Raw genomic sequence first — 15,597 nt, forward strand, 5'->3', positions numbered from 1 at the left:
GGACTCGGATGAGATGTAGCAAAGTTGGAGAAATATAAAGTTCTGTAAACTGAGGTAATTATATCACTAACCAATCAGCTTCTTGCTGTCATATTACACTCTGTTTAAAATCTCCACTGCACATTTTGTAAAAACACTGAGCTCATACATCATTTCTACAAGGGATACTTTTTTAATTTTCTTATTTTTATATCAGAATCACAGAGCATAAAAAAAAAAGCAATTACAGAATTGATGTGTCATGGCTGAGGTAATTACTTTCCCAGAGAACTGCATAATAGCACATTTTCAATTAAAATATAATATTCTGAATTATTTTAAATAATCAGAGACATAGGGGAGGATTTACAGTAATTTACCTGAGTTTTTGGAAATATATTTGGTACTTGTTTCCTAGAAGGGCGCCCACGATTTTGATCTTAGGCATGGCAAGGAAAAAAATTGCGTCGGTTGCATCGCATGCGGCCAAAAAACGCATGCGATTCGACCGACGCGATTACCGCGATTTTACATAGGGAACAATGTTAAATGGCCCAATTGACCCGATTTCACATAGGGAACAATGTTAAATGGCCCACAGACCCCAAATACCCACCCTGAAGTGTGAAATGGCCCCCCCCAATTGTTAACGCCACCCCACGATCAACGTCAACCCGAAGCGTGGCGAGCGCAGCGAGCCCGCGAGGGGCGGCGGTACGCGTCCTCCGACCTTTTCATACCCCCACTATCCACGTCGGCGTGGAGTTAAGAATAGAAAGTGTGGCGAGCGCAGCGAGCCCCGCGCGGGGACGCGGAACACGGTCCCGAAGCGTGGCGAGCGCACACGGATTACTTAACATGTATTCCGCGTGCGCTTGCCACTCTTCGGACTCGTATTCCGCGTCCCCTCGCGGGGGCTCGCTGCGCTCGCCACGCTTCGTATGAAAAGGTCGGAGGACAAGTACCGCCGCCGCTCGCCACGCTTTGGGTTGATGTTGATCGTGGGGTGGCGTTAACAATTGGGGGGGCCATTTCACACTTCAGGGTGGCTATTTGGGGTCTGTGGGCCATTTAACATTGTTCCCTATGTGAAATTGGGTCAATTGGGCCATTTAACATTGTTCCCTATGTAAAATCGCGGTAATCGCGTCGGTCGCATCGCATGCGATTTTTGGGCCGCATGCGATGCGACCGACGCGATTTACATTTTACCATGCATTTCTATGTAAAATCGCGGCCATCGCATCGCATGCCATTATAATGGCATGCGATGTACATGCGATGCCCGCGATGGGCGCCCTTCTAGGAAACAAGTACCATATATTTATTGTTAATCTGGCTAAATAGTTCTAAAGCCATTTAGAGAAAGGTTTGTCAGTCGCACAGAGGTAGATTTATTGTAACAAACGGGTGGACCCTCATAGCATAATTGATTAATTGAATATCTGTAAATGCGAGGGTGTGCTACCAGAGGCACAGACAGGATATTTTAAGGAGGACAGAAAAGAGTGCCTTTTCTTGGTGCACCTAGAGAAATAATACTTAGTAAAACATCACTTTTATTGAGTTCATTTAAAATAGTTGCGAAGATATAAAAAGGACTGGACAACACATAAGACAACAAATAGTGATTTTTAAAAAGGATAAGAATCCTCACCTAGCGGGACCCCACTACCCGTTATCACCGTTATTATTTATAATAGATATAGTGTGGCACGGAAGACTTGTTTATATTACCAAAGTCATGTTAGTCTTTTAGTCTTAGACTAACTACACACCTAGTGTGTCTAATACCCCACTTTCCCCTCCCCACTTACAAACTGTATATATATTTGTTGTTGGCTACATTGGGGTTTCCGTTGGACACGGTCCCCAATCAGTACACTGACACGGTCTCTGGCGCCAGAGCCGTGTGTGTCCCTGCCTGTTCTAGATCCACATGAGCGAGGGAGTGCACACAGGCACACCTCAGACTCAGCTCTGCGGTTGGAACGCAGGTTGTGGAACTACTGGCTCCAGCAAGCCTAACAGCAGCGCTGAAACGGCATCACATCCGTGTTCAAGCGCGTGCTGGTGGCTGCACTAAGTGAGCCTCAGGACTATTGTGATACATTGTATATGATAAAGTTACAAACCTGACTTATCCACATTACATGACTTTGGTAATATAAACAAGTCTTCCGTGCCACACTATATCTATTATTATTAATAATAACGGTGATAACGGGTAGTGGGGTCCCGCTAGGTGAGGATTCTTATCCTTTTTAAAAATCACTATTTGTTGTCTTATGTGTTGTCCAGTCCTTTTTATATCTTCGCAACTATTTTAAATGAACTCAATAAAAGTGATGTTTTACTAAGTATTATTTCTCTAGGTGCACCAAGAAAAGGCACTCTTTTCTGTCCTCCTTAAAATAGTTCTAAAGCCATTTATCAAAACCGAGCAATAGGACAGTTTATGGGAGGTATTTAGTTCTGCCAGATTTTCATGACCAGCAATAATTCACAGATAAGTATTCAGTCACTGGCATTTTCCAGTATTTGAGTCCAATTTCACTTATGCCCTCTCACTTTGTTTGCGGGCAGATCAAATGGGCAAAACGGTCGCAAAAACAGGCTGAAATGGGTGCAAATTCACCAAAATACGTAAATTTGCAAAATTTTGCAGATCCACATGGATTTCGCTGATGCTGGATTTTTTTAACCCATGCGAAAAATCAGCACGGGAATTGAATAGGGCGAGATGAATTCACCCAAAAAACTTGACCGGTGTATTACAATGTGGTGTATTTTGACCTAGTATTGCTCTGTAGCCATGTCCTTCCCCCTTAAAATCACACTATGCCTATCTTGAAATAGAGGATGGGGAGGTGGGACCAATTATTTTTTTGGCACAGGACACCAACATGTCTACTTATGGCACTTGAGACAGATGTTTTAGCTCAATTTCATGATATAGTATTTCAGTTGAATTTCCTGACAAAACTCTCAGAGCATTACAAAATACTCCAAATCACAAAAGCTTATGATCAACTATTTAATTAATCTACACACTTGACCTGTATTAAACATGACCTAGTCAAGAGGAGTATGCCATATCATCATCTGGGGTTATTTTTTAATCAACATTGTGAACATGTACTCAATAGTTATATATGTATTTTTCAGATCTTACCTTCTTGGACTGCAACCCCTAATTCAAAATGTAATTAGAGTGGCATACCATGCCTTTAAGGGCAGATGTAGTGATAATGTGACTGGTACTTTCTCACTGGCCAGTAAGCTTTTAATGGTCATTTTTTAAACCCAGCCTGTAACTTGACAGTTAGGATACTTGCCTTTTTAATAAAAACAGACTCAATTAAAATATATACAGTATATTCTTGTGCCCAAACATATTTCTTTTTCCTAATTCTAAACCTAATGAGAGCACCTCTTATTACTATATGTTTAAAATTAAGAAAAATAAATATGTTTGGGCAAAAGTATCTTTTTTTTTAATTCAGTCTGTTTTTTATAAAAAAAAAGGAAAGTATACCATGCTGAGACTTGTTGTTCCTCACAGAAAAAGAGAGAATATACAGGTGCATACTCTCATTTTAAAAAAATTGATAATCAAAATAATTATAATTATATTATTATAATTTTTTTTTCTTGCCAAGGATTGGTTTGCAAGTACTCACAGGTACTGTTTTTGCACTAGTTCTTCGCTATAGCTGAAATGGCTCTAGTTTTAAATTAATGACAATTTCCATTTGAAGTACCTTAATAGTCTAGTCTACTTTACTTAACAGAATTTACTTAATTTAGTTTTTTTAACAACTACCTTCACATCTGAGACACATAACACATTCATATCTCCTTACTAATGTTGGGAGGACTACTGAGTCTACAGTAGTGCACTGAGACTACTACAGTACACTACTGAGCCTGCTGGAACATCCTCAGACCACGGTCACACCTCCACCCAGCATACAGAGAGGAACAACGGGAAGGACTAAAGGCCCCCATACACTATGCGATTTTTGGACGATTCCATCCGATTTCAGCACTTTGGACCGATAACCGGGTGAAATCGGCCCTAAATCGCAGGTGTGTGATATCTGATCCAATCCGATGCGCGGTCCCGTGCGCATCGGAACGGATCAGGGAGGTCGGAAGGTCTGCACATAAGATCACGTCCGACCTCCCTGTATGCATATGCCTACCTACCTGACAGGCATATGCATGCAGACAACTGGTGGAGCAGTGGGACGGGCAGTGGGTCTCTGAGCACTTAGCTGGCGGCGCCAGCGAGTGCTAACCTGGCCGGGGCGGTGTGATGATCACAGTCTCTCATTCAGCAGCGCTGCGGGACGGGACGCGCAGTGGCGGGTATTCGATTTTTTTAAAAACCTGTCAAATGACTGGCCATTCTCTGATTGGCTGAGAGCTCTCAGCCAATCAGAGAATGGCCAGTCATTTGACAGGTATTTTAAAAATCTAATACCCGCCACTGCGCGTCCCACTCCCGTCCCGCAGCGCTGCTGAATGAGAGACTGTGATCATCACACCGCCCCGGCCAGGTCAGCACTCACCGGCGCCGCCAGCTAAGTGCTCAGGGACCCACTGCCCGCCCCACTGCTCCCCCTGATGAGGATCACCGCCACCCCCCTGCACCTCACCGCCTGCACCCTGTCAAATTTGGCTCATCAAGTGCCAAATTGTATGTGAGCCTCCCGGGGAGATCCCGGGCTGCTCACAGGAGAATTGGGTCCGACTTGTCCTGAGGACAAGTCAGCCTAATGTATGGGGGCCTTAAGACACAGTTAGCACGCCTCCTGTTCCTTTGTTCAGCCCGCTCTCTGTCCTGCGACAGCCAGGTTCCCAACATTTGAGATTGTTTTGTTCAGTACTTTCTTGGCTTTTGTTGGGAGTTGGCACTGAATGTGTGAATTAAAAACCATAAAATTAGTTCTTCTCAGTGTACAAATTTTTTTGTTATATTTGTGGCAAATATAATGCTGCAAAAGAAAGAAAGAAAAAACTGTATCCATAAAACAAGCATATCAGGCATATTTTGGATTTCACGAAAGCCAGCAAGACAAGAATTGGGTGCCTCACAAAGGCCCTTATTCTGGTTGGTGCGGTAATGTCCACGTGCGGTCGGTCCGCCGATGTTTAGTGTCTGCGCATGTGCAGAGGCATCTCTGCGCATGTGCGAACGGGACGCACGTCCAAATTCCGCATGAAATGTGTACACTACGAACAGGGGGTGGAGAGGGGCATGAAGGGCTTTTGGGCTCATTAACATATGCATACGCCCCGCGTTTCATGGGCGTTCCAATGAAAACGCTGGGCATACGTATGGTAATGCGGTCGTGACGCACGTGCAGGGGGCGGACATATGACATTGCCGGATGTCAGCTGCCCGCCCAGATACCTGCTTTTGCACTGAGAAATGCCCGTGTGGTCTGAGGTTGCGGGAGCTGCCTGACCACTCGGTCCTGCATTCGATGGTCTGCGACCATCGAATGATGGGGGAGGTTGCCTGAGATGGAGGAGGTGTATTCATGAGAAATACACTTGCGGTCCGTTCGGACAGCTTCTTACCGCATTCGGACGGAGTGAGCGATCCGTACGAAAGGCGGGGTTTAGGACGCACGGTCCTGGCCGCATATTCAGCTCCGTCCGCACAGACCAGAATAAGGCCCAAAGTCTGTAAAACCTGTCTGGAATCGCTCCACAACTGGACTAGTGGTAATTGAAAAGCAATTAATTTCGTAATACCTATGATGTGGTCTGAGCCAAAAGATCACTTGAGTAAACTGCTATTTTTGTGCTTGAAATGTGAAAGGTATTAATCGCTTTAAGAAACGCAAATGGGAATACCCAAGTATGAAGTCTACAAAACAACTGATACAGCAGAGCGAAGATTTACCTGTACCATCATTTAGTTTTTTGTTCGACATTCAGTGGCCTGTTTGTGTCAAGATAAAAATGGTAACTTTCTTTTCAGGCAACAAAGTGGATCTATTAAGTATCCTGGTCACATATGATTTTGGGATAGTTGTGCAAAACAAAAGCACTGACAGCAAACCTTAATACCGCCAAGAGAAGTTATAACTGTAGTCAAAACTAACATAATTTATGAGCACTTAATCAACAGGAAATAAATCATATTGCCGCCTCTCCATATGAAACTGGGTTTAATTAAACAATTTGTAAAAAAAAGACAGGTGATTGTTTATATTTTCAAACATTTAAATCTCTTATTATTGAAAAATTTAAGGCAGGAATAATTGACAGCCCACATCTACAATCAAAACCGTATCTATTTCAGGTTCTGTCTGACTTAGAGTTTTTCTGAGGATATATTCCAAAAGCTGGCACTCTCCCCCTTTGATGGACACTAGTAGCTTGTCTCTACTGTTCCCAGAACCAGAGATATCAGCCTTCTAGCAGCTGGTTACTGCTCCAGCTCCACACACCTGGTATGTAGTTTTATATTCTCATTGGTGGATTGCTCTGCCTCCTGAACTCTGATCCCCTAGTCCCCAATACCATTTGGTAGGTGGGATCCTTTAGTTTTGAATTCCATTAAAATCTAAGAAATCTATTTCTGGAAACTGGAGATATCTGCAGTCAAGCAAGCTGTCCTCCCACCAGAAAATTATGAATAATAAGCCCACTCCACTATACACCCCTCCTCTGCATATTAAACATCCTCTACCACCCTGAAAGTTATGTATCAGGGCCCCTTCATTCAGCCCAATGCCCCCTTCTCCCACCCCATCTCCCACCATTTGTGCAGTAAAGGGGTAATTAGTGGAAAATACTGATCCAGGCCCTAAATGCTGAGCGGTTGATACAATACCCCCTACCACCCGGGGGACATCAAAGCTTCCCCCACCCCTACCGCTGGAGGATCGGTAGGGGCCCCAATACATTGCTATGCCCAGGGGTCTACACTGCTGTTGACGCCCCTGTATGTATGTATATATATATATATATATATATATATATATATATATGTGTGTGTGTGTGTGTGTGTGTATATATATATATATTTTTTTTTATTAGTATTATTATTTATATACATTTGGTCTATCTATAATACTTTAACTGACCCGGCATATACTAGGTCACCTAAGTGTCCATCTCCGTGCTTTGCTCCGCCCCTCTGGAAACCCCCTTCTGAAAATCCTGCGTTTGCCACTGAAGGGGTGTACAGAACTCTGCTGCACACCCAGTTAATGATGCAGGAACCTGCCGAGGAACTCCCTCTCAAAGACAGGTCCTCTCTCACTATCTCCCCTGCAGTCTCTACCCTGAAGCCTCTCACTTGGTGCTCTCTCACTGTCTCCCCTGGAGCCTTTTTCTCTATCTCCCATGTGACCTCTCCTCTGCAGCCTATCTAACTATCTTTCCTGCAGTCTCTTTCATCATCTCCAATCTGGCCACTTTCACTATCTCCACTGTGGCCTCTCTTGCTATCTCCCTTTCCCTCTTGGACTCTTACTACTGTATCTCCCCCGCAGCCTCTCTCCTGAAGCTATCTCACTGTCTCCCTATGGGGCCTCTTCCTGTATCTCCCCTTTATGTAAAGGGAGCAACCATATACAAGGAGGTGGGTGTACCCAACCTACAGCTTCAAAAATAGTGGGGTCTAAAGGTTTTGCCCCTGATAGGGATCTGGAGCAGACGGCGAGAACAGATCGCCTAGAATCCCATAAGTTTCGGATTTCCTAAAATCTGAACTGTTCATCTCTGATCACTACAGTGGAGAAGAATGTTTCTTATGGTGACATTTGTGTTTAGTGTAAAACTGTATCTGCCTATTAGCTTATTGTAAAAAGTGTAAAACATTCAAAAATGTGCTGCTTACACACACAACAAATGCATACAGTATATTATATGTCCACAAGCATATCTCACTCTTGCAAAGCCATATAATTGAATAGGCAGAAGTATAATGGTTGTACAAATGCACAGCAAGTACTACTAGTGGTCTACTTTCTAAAGTGGGAGTTCTATTTCAGATGGGATGTTGTTTTGGGCAACCAATTATAATCTACATATTTAATTAGCACCTTCTAGAAGATAATAGATGGTATTTGACTGTTTGCCCATAGCAACATCCTATCTGAAATATAACTCCCATTTTAGTAAAACCCCTTGGGGGTCATGCAATCTGGGTGTTGGATAAGGGTCACAATGACTGCTGCCGCTCATCTCAGAGTTCAGTGCCATTGAATCCTGCCTGGCGAGCCACCGCTGCCCGTGGTGCTTTCCCCTCCTGTCACACCTCGTTATAATGTGTGGGAAGGGGGAAGAGCCAGCAGGAGAAGTAGCAGAGGTTGACGCAGAGAGGTGGGAGCCATGGCGCGTGTCAGACTTGTGACATACAGGGACTCACGCTGACTATGGCTGCACATTCTGACAGCAGTGTCATTCACTCTAGGAAAAGCAAGATGCTCGTCATACTAGGCCCATAGTTAATAAGACTAGTTACTGATTAGTGGCATTAATCAGACTTTGAAATCTTTTGGAAAAAGTGTTGCATTAATAATGTAACACTTTTTCCCAAATATTTCAAAGTCTGTAGACCTCTATATTTACCGAAATGCTTAATATTTGCCTGGTACTCTAAGAAATCTCTCCCTTTAAACAAATGTTGGTTTTATTCAGTAGCCTTAGGACAAAGTCTATATTTGTTGTGGTGTTTTTTATGTGTGTGATAATTTCACCTCTAATTGTACTTTTATCAACAATAGTGCATATAATATACTAGTAAGCCCACGAAGCAAAAGCATTGAAAGCTAGTCTGCTACCTTCTGTGTTTGTGCATATGTTAGAAAGAGATGTAGTTTCACTCTTTGCCAGCAGATAGCAGTGTTTCGGAGACTCACTGACACTAGACACACACACATATATATATATATAAAGAATAACTCCTGGACACAGGTAGTTCTGTTCAACGTTTCAATCTCAATCAGATTTTTATCAAGAATAAATCTTGATAAAAATCTGTTTGAGATTGAAACGTTGAACAGAACTACCTGTGTCCAGGAGTTATTCTTTATTCTGAAATCCAGCGAGTGCCGCCCTAACTGTCTCTGTATCTGTGGTGGTGAGAGTCTCCCTGCCAGGGAAGGCACCAGGGTCTGTGGATCAGTTTTTTGGTGGAGCTGCCGACTGCACGACAATTATATATATATATATATATATATATAGTAGATGGTGGGTGGTCCGGCACTCCTCTCAGACGGTTCAGTGCTGCTCCGGTGCCATCAGCCAGGTATGGGTAATGGGTAGAAGCTGTGGGGGTTGCTGCGGCACAACAGAGACTGGGCTTTTCAAATATAAATATTTAATGTGGTAATAACACACATCACGTGCCTGACGTTTCGGGGTCTATTATGCCCTCTCACCTTGAAAACGGGGCATGATAGACCCCGAAACGTCGGGCACGTGATGTGTGTTATTACCACATAAAATATTTATATTTGAAAAGCCCAGTCTCTGTTGTGCCGCAGCAACCCCCACAGCTTATATATATATATATATATATCCATAGAGTTTGATCGGCACTTACGGAGAAGGTCTGTCAATTGCCACGGTGCCTTCCTTAGTAGAATATAGATGTAGAAATTACCAGGATCACCTGGAAAGAATAGGCGGCACTCGAGGTCTGTGTTCAAAAAGTATTTGTATTAAAGATATTGCATATTAGACAACGTTTCAAGGCCACACCGGCCTTTTCATCAGGTCATTTGCAAGTGCTTGTAATAGAATAATAAACGTGAACATGTTTCTTACCAGTCTGAGCCGTTATATATAGCGTGCACAAAGTCAGAACGAGGACCGGTAACAGAGGGTGAGAACTTCCGGGGGGTTGGGTTCGGAGCGTCATCCTCATGAAGGAGGGGGCAAATGATGTAAAATCCAGAACACTCACACCCCTTGGTTCAATCCCCTGAGATCGGAAAAATAAAGTGAGCAATTAGTGAAGCATAACTTTAAATATATAAAATGTCAGTGAAACAATAAACGTGAAAAAAATGCACACATGAATGGTTAAAAAGCATGAAGAATAATAATACATCGTAACAGTATTGAGCATTCAATAATTCTCTATATGCCAATATGTCTCAACCAATGACTATATATATTATTGTCTGGCATAGTTCCTCAAATAAATACATTCCAAGAGAATTTTTCGTTTAGTCCCTTTGGTGCTACAGTATTTAACAAGTAAATCCATTTGGACCCTGTTTTTGTCAACTGGCGGTGTCGATCACCCCCTCGAGGAGGTGTCGGCACATGATCGATTATTTTGCACCGGAGGCTGGTCAGGGAATGTCCACATAATTTAAAATGTTTCGCGACGGGTTGTTCCATCGGTTTACCCTCAATTGCGGCTTTTATTGCTGATCGGTGTAAAGCCAGACGTGTGCGTAAGTCTTTGATTGTTTGGCCAACATACACTAGCCCACACGGGCAGATAATTGTATAAATAATGAAGGTAGTTGTACAAGAAAGATGGTGACGGATTTTATATTTCTTTCCAGAGTGTGGATTTTTAAAATAGGTTCCTGATTCCAGGTAGTTACATGTTGTGCATGATATGCATTTATAGCATCCCGCTGGTTTTTTTGTTGATAATTCAAGTCTGGGGGATACATTGGTATTTACTAGAATGTCCTTTAAGCTGCAACCACGTTTGAAGCTTGGTAAAATTTCAGAGTGTTTGAATGGCAGTGATTTGTCACTTTGTACCATTGACCACCATTTTTTTGTTGATTGAATGATTTCTCTGCTGCTTGTAGTGAATGTAGAAATGAATGGGACCATGTTGGATTTCTTCTTTTCATTTTTACCCTGAAGTAACTGTGTCCGCGGCATATTCATCACTTCGTTCTTTTGCTCACATAGGATTTTGTAATTATATCCCCGTACTGCGAATTTGGAGATCATCTCATCCAAGGTTTGATTCAAAATAATTTTATCATTAGTGATGCGCGCTGCCCGCATCATTTGAGAGCGGGGAAGCCCCCGTTTGAGAGCAGGAGGGTGACAACTGTTGTACATTAAGAGCGTGTTACGATCCGTGTCTTTTGTATACACGGATGTTTTTATTTGATGATCACAGATAGCAATATTAACATCCAAATAGTTGATAGAGCTTCGGCTCATTTGGAATGTGAATTTTACCGGTGAGTCCGACTTATTAATATTAGCAATATGTGTTTGAAGTTCTTCTTCTGTTCCCCGCCACAGTAGAAGGAGGTCGTCAATATAACGGGTTAACCAAAAAATATTTTTATTGATATCAGGCTTATCGAAGAAAAAGATTTGCTCTTGCTCAAACATATATATATTTGCTAGCGACGGGGCCACTAGGGACCCCATCGCACACCCAGTCTTGTGGACAAAAAATTGTCCATTGTGCAAAAAATAATTGTATGAAAGTATATACTCTAGTAATTGCAGGTACAAAGGTATCGATATCTCATTAAATCTGTGTTTGTACAGGAAGGTATGCATTGCCGCTAGGGCACTTGAATGAGGAATCACCGTGTACAAATTTGTTACGTCCAGAGTACACAATATTAGATTTGATGGAATATTGGTCAATTGGTTCAACATATTTAATAATTGCGTAGTATCTTTCAAAAAAGTTTGTTCCTTCATTATCAATGGTTGTACATATGAGTCCAAACGTTGGGCGATTGGATGTGTTAGTGAATCACACGCTGATATAATAGGTCTGGGAGGCGGGTTCACTGCATTTTTATGTAATTTGGGTATTGAGTACATGACCGGTATTTTCGGATAATTTATTGTTAGTCTTTTAATGAGGTAATCATTCAGTTGTCCCGATTTTTGCGCTTCACTTAGTATGTTATCCAGAATTTTTTTATATCGTTCTGTAGGATTGAATCTGAGTTTTTGATATGTAGACGAATCTTGGAGCAGTGTATCCAAATTTGCAATATATGTCGACCGGTCCTGCAGCACTATGCCACCGCCTTTGTCGACGGGGCGGATTATTAAATCCTATCTGGAAGACAAGTGCTTGAGAGCCAAGTGTTCTTGTTTGGACAAATTATTGTAAGAATGTTGAGATTTATTTATATTGCACGTTACTTCTTCATCTAAGAGACGGTTGAAGGTTTTTAATGTTGCATTGGACGACGGGGGATCGAATGTAGATTTATGTCCTTTAATTGGACAATTTGTTGCGGATCGTGATTGTTCAGGTTTTGATTGGAAGAATTCTTTAGTTTTTAGAGTCCTGTGTAATTGATAGAGCTGTATTTTCCAGTCCAAATCGTTATGTCTGGTGGTAGGTATAAAGGATAACCCTTTAGACAAAACTGCAGTTTCAGATGGTGTTAATGTATGCTGAGACAGATTAAACACTAAGGTCTCTTTTTGTTTGTGGGCGGCTTTGTAGTTTCTTTCGCTCTGGCCCCCCCGACGGGTCGGTTTGATCCGGTTTTTGCCCGGGTGACAGTCCCTAAAGGGGCAGATGTACCTGGTGAACCATCATCTGATTCTTGGATTTGAAAATCACTATCACTGTTAGATTGAGATTCTTTTCTGTTGAATTGTCGGTTACGACAGGATTGTTTGGTTTTATGGTATGGACGTGTGGATTGGACGTTAGTACCACCGTTTAACCATCGGTATACATTATACTCCTCATAGTCGGATTGGACCACAGTTAGCTTGGTTTTTTTATAGGTAAGTAAGTCCTGTTGGTATTTATGGCATTGGCTCTCCAGTTTATCCCAGAGGGCTGTATGTTTCTTATCATTCAATAGCGGCTTGTAAGTGCTTTTTAGTTGTGTTGTTTTTAGCTTAGTATCAGCCAGCACTCTCCCAGCCTCCGATATAACCAGCAACATGAGGTCCATACTAGCTTTATTGAGGATTGTAATCCATCTACGACAAAATTCAGCATTATTACGGCCAATTGTCGGCGTATTGCGAATACGAAATCCGCGTGGAATCATATTGACTCTGTAAAAGTCCGACAAAGAGGTGCCATGGAGGAGGTAATCGATTTCTTTTTTGTTGTATTTTAACAGTAAATTGTAGAGTTCGTCGGCGGTAGTAGTATCTGTTGTGGACTTAACATTGGTTGGAACAATATGGAATCGGCTTGTTCAGGGGTGTAGGTGAATTTTTCCCCAAGGTGTTCCTTTAATTCAATGAAAGATGTTTTATCCATGATGGTAGTAGGTTTTTGATGTTTATCCTCAGCTGGATAAAAACTTGTAATCACGTACGTAGAGATGACAAGATGTAAAAGGGATCCAGTGCCTTATCGTGTACTTTAGAGTCCAGGAGATGACTCGAAAGAAGATATATCCATAGAGTTTGATCGGCACTTACGGAGAAGGTCTGTCAATTGCCACGGTGCCTTCCTTAGTAGAATATAGATGTAGAAATTACCAGGATCACCCTGAAAGAATAGGCGGCACTCGAGGTCTGTGTTCAAAAAGTATTTGTATTAAAGATATTGCATATTAGACAACGTTTCAAGGCCACACCGGCCTTTTCATCAGGTCATTTGCAAGTGCTTGTAATAGAATAATAAACGTGAACATGTTTCTTACCAGTCTGAGCCGTTATATATAGCGTGCACAAAGTCAGAACGAGGACCGGTAACAGAGGGTGAGAACTTCCGGGGGGTTGGGTTCAGAGCGTCATCCTCATGAAGGAGGGGGCAAATGATGTAAAATCCAGAACACTCACACCCCTTGGTTCAATCCCCTGAGATCGGAAAAATAAAGTGAGCAATTAGTGAAGCATAACTTTAAATATATAAAATGTCAGTGAAACAATAAACGTGAAAAAAATGCACACATGAATGGTTAAAAAGCATGAAGAATAATAATACATCGTAACAGTATTGAGCATTCAATAATTCTCTATATGCCAATATGTCTCAACCAATGACTATATATATTATTGTCTGGCATAGTTCCTCAAATAAATACATTCCAAGAGAATTTTTCGTTTAGTCCCTTTGGTAATTTCTACATATATATATATATATATATATATATATATATATATATATATATATATATGTATATATATATGTATATATATATATGTGTATATATCCAAAATGGTTGTTGGTACAACAAAGCGCACTCACCAGACTTCTTCCACTGTTAAAAGGCAATTCTTTAATCCATGTCAATTAAAATCATCAAGCACAGTCGACGTTTCGAGTCACAAACGACCCTTTGTCAAGACAGCTTATGGTGTCATCACTCCATTTGAGCAGACACCATAACACCATAAGCTGTATTGACAAAGGGTCGTTTGTGACTCAAAACGTTGACTGTGCTTGATGATTTTAATTGACATGGATTAAAGAATTGCCTTTTAACAGTGGAAGAAGTCTGGTGAGTGCGCTTTGTTGTATATATATTTCATTTGTGGGCATAATTTAGTAATAACTTTCTACTGTTTTCATTTGTACATGAAACTGAATATTATGGGGGAATTGATTCAAACCTTGGAGATAAGTTGGAGTTGATCAAAGCAGTTTAAAAGCTTCTGTTATTAATCTAGTGCAGTCTTTAAAATGACTGTTACTCCAGAAACACCTTCTCCATCTTACCTCTCCCCAGTACTTGATATATAACATCCCCCTTTTGGGTGGTATCCATTTAGCCCTGCTAACTTTTCTGCCGAAACAAACAGGTTGATAGCGCAATATATGACCAAGGGTTCTTATTGGGCTATCCAATTGTAACTTTTTTTTTTTTTTTTGGAGAAAAGATGTCCCGTCTTGCAATAACACATGAGAAGCAGTATAATTTTCCAATCCCATGCCTTATCATGGCTCTGAGGGCTGCTTATAGTGTTCTATGATAATTGCAAGGCCTCCGCTGAATCTAATGGCTGATACCAGCTCATATATTCCTCAAATTAAGGGTTTAAAAAAGTAAATCTAGAGAAAACCGTATATGGAATGTATTTTTCAATATAAAAACAATAAATGTTAATTTTTTCGTACTTACAGTGTGTACACCTGATGTATATACAGTAAGGAAGCAGATAACCTTATCTTGTCTGTTTTTGCACTGTGAATTCTTCAGAATCAAACATATGCAATTATGGAAAAGGCAAATTTCTATGCACTTCAAGTGCATTTCAACCATTCCCTGAACATGCACACTAGGGCATAAGCATAAATGTCCTTGTTTTCAGGCATATCTATTGCAGCAAGTACTGTATATTCTGATTATTCTGATACATATTCAGACTGGTGATTATGAAATTAAGAGACCAAACATACAACCTTCAATTTGCATACTGGCAATTAATTGTATTTAATTATGTGCATGCATGCAAGAACACATACTGTATATGTATATATTTGCTCAACTCAGCATGCAAGTGTCCTAAAATTGTATTATCAATATAACAATTGTCAAGAGATCTAAAATGTGTAAAAAGTGTCAGAATTGCATGTGCTTGACATCAGGTCCAATGTGATGTCTAGTCCCATGAGCATTGCAAAGGTTGCACTATAGATATAAAGCATTGCCATGTTATATCTGTCTGGCAGTCTTGGCTGTGACATTATATGCAAAAGGTCTGCAT

At 41.3% G+C, this 15,597-nt stretch overlaps 1 protein-coding gene across 1 annotated transcript in view; it reads left to right on the forward strand.

The window, feature by feature from the left end:
• The window catches only part of NPFFR2 (neuropeptide FF receptor 2), a 187,006-nt gene that overhangs the window by 145,156 nt on the left and 26,253 nt on the right, over nucleotides 1–15,597 (forward strand). The gene's annotated exons all lie outside the window — the stretch shown is intronic.

Source organism: Crinia signifera, chromosome 1 (genome assembly GCF_055691185.1).
Source record: "Crinia signifera chromosome 1, ASM5569118v1, whole genome shotgun sequence".
NCBI classification, from domain to species: domain Eukaryota; kingdom Metazoa; phylum Chordata; class Amphibia; order Anura; family Myobatrachidae; genus Crinia; species Crinia signifera.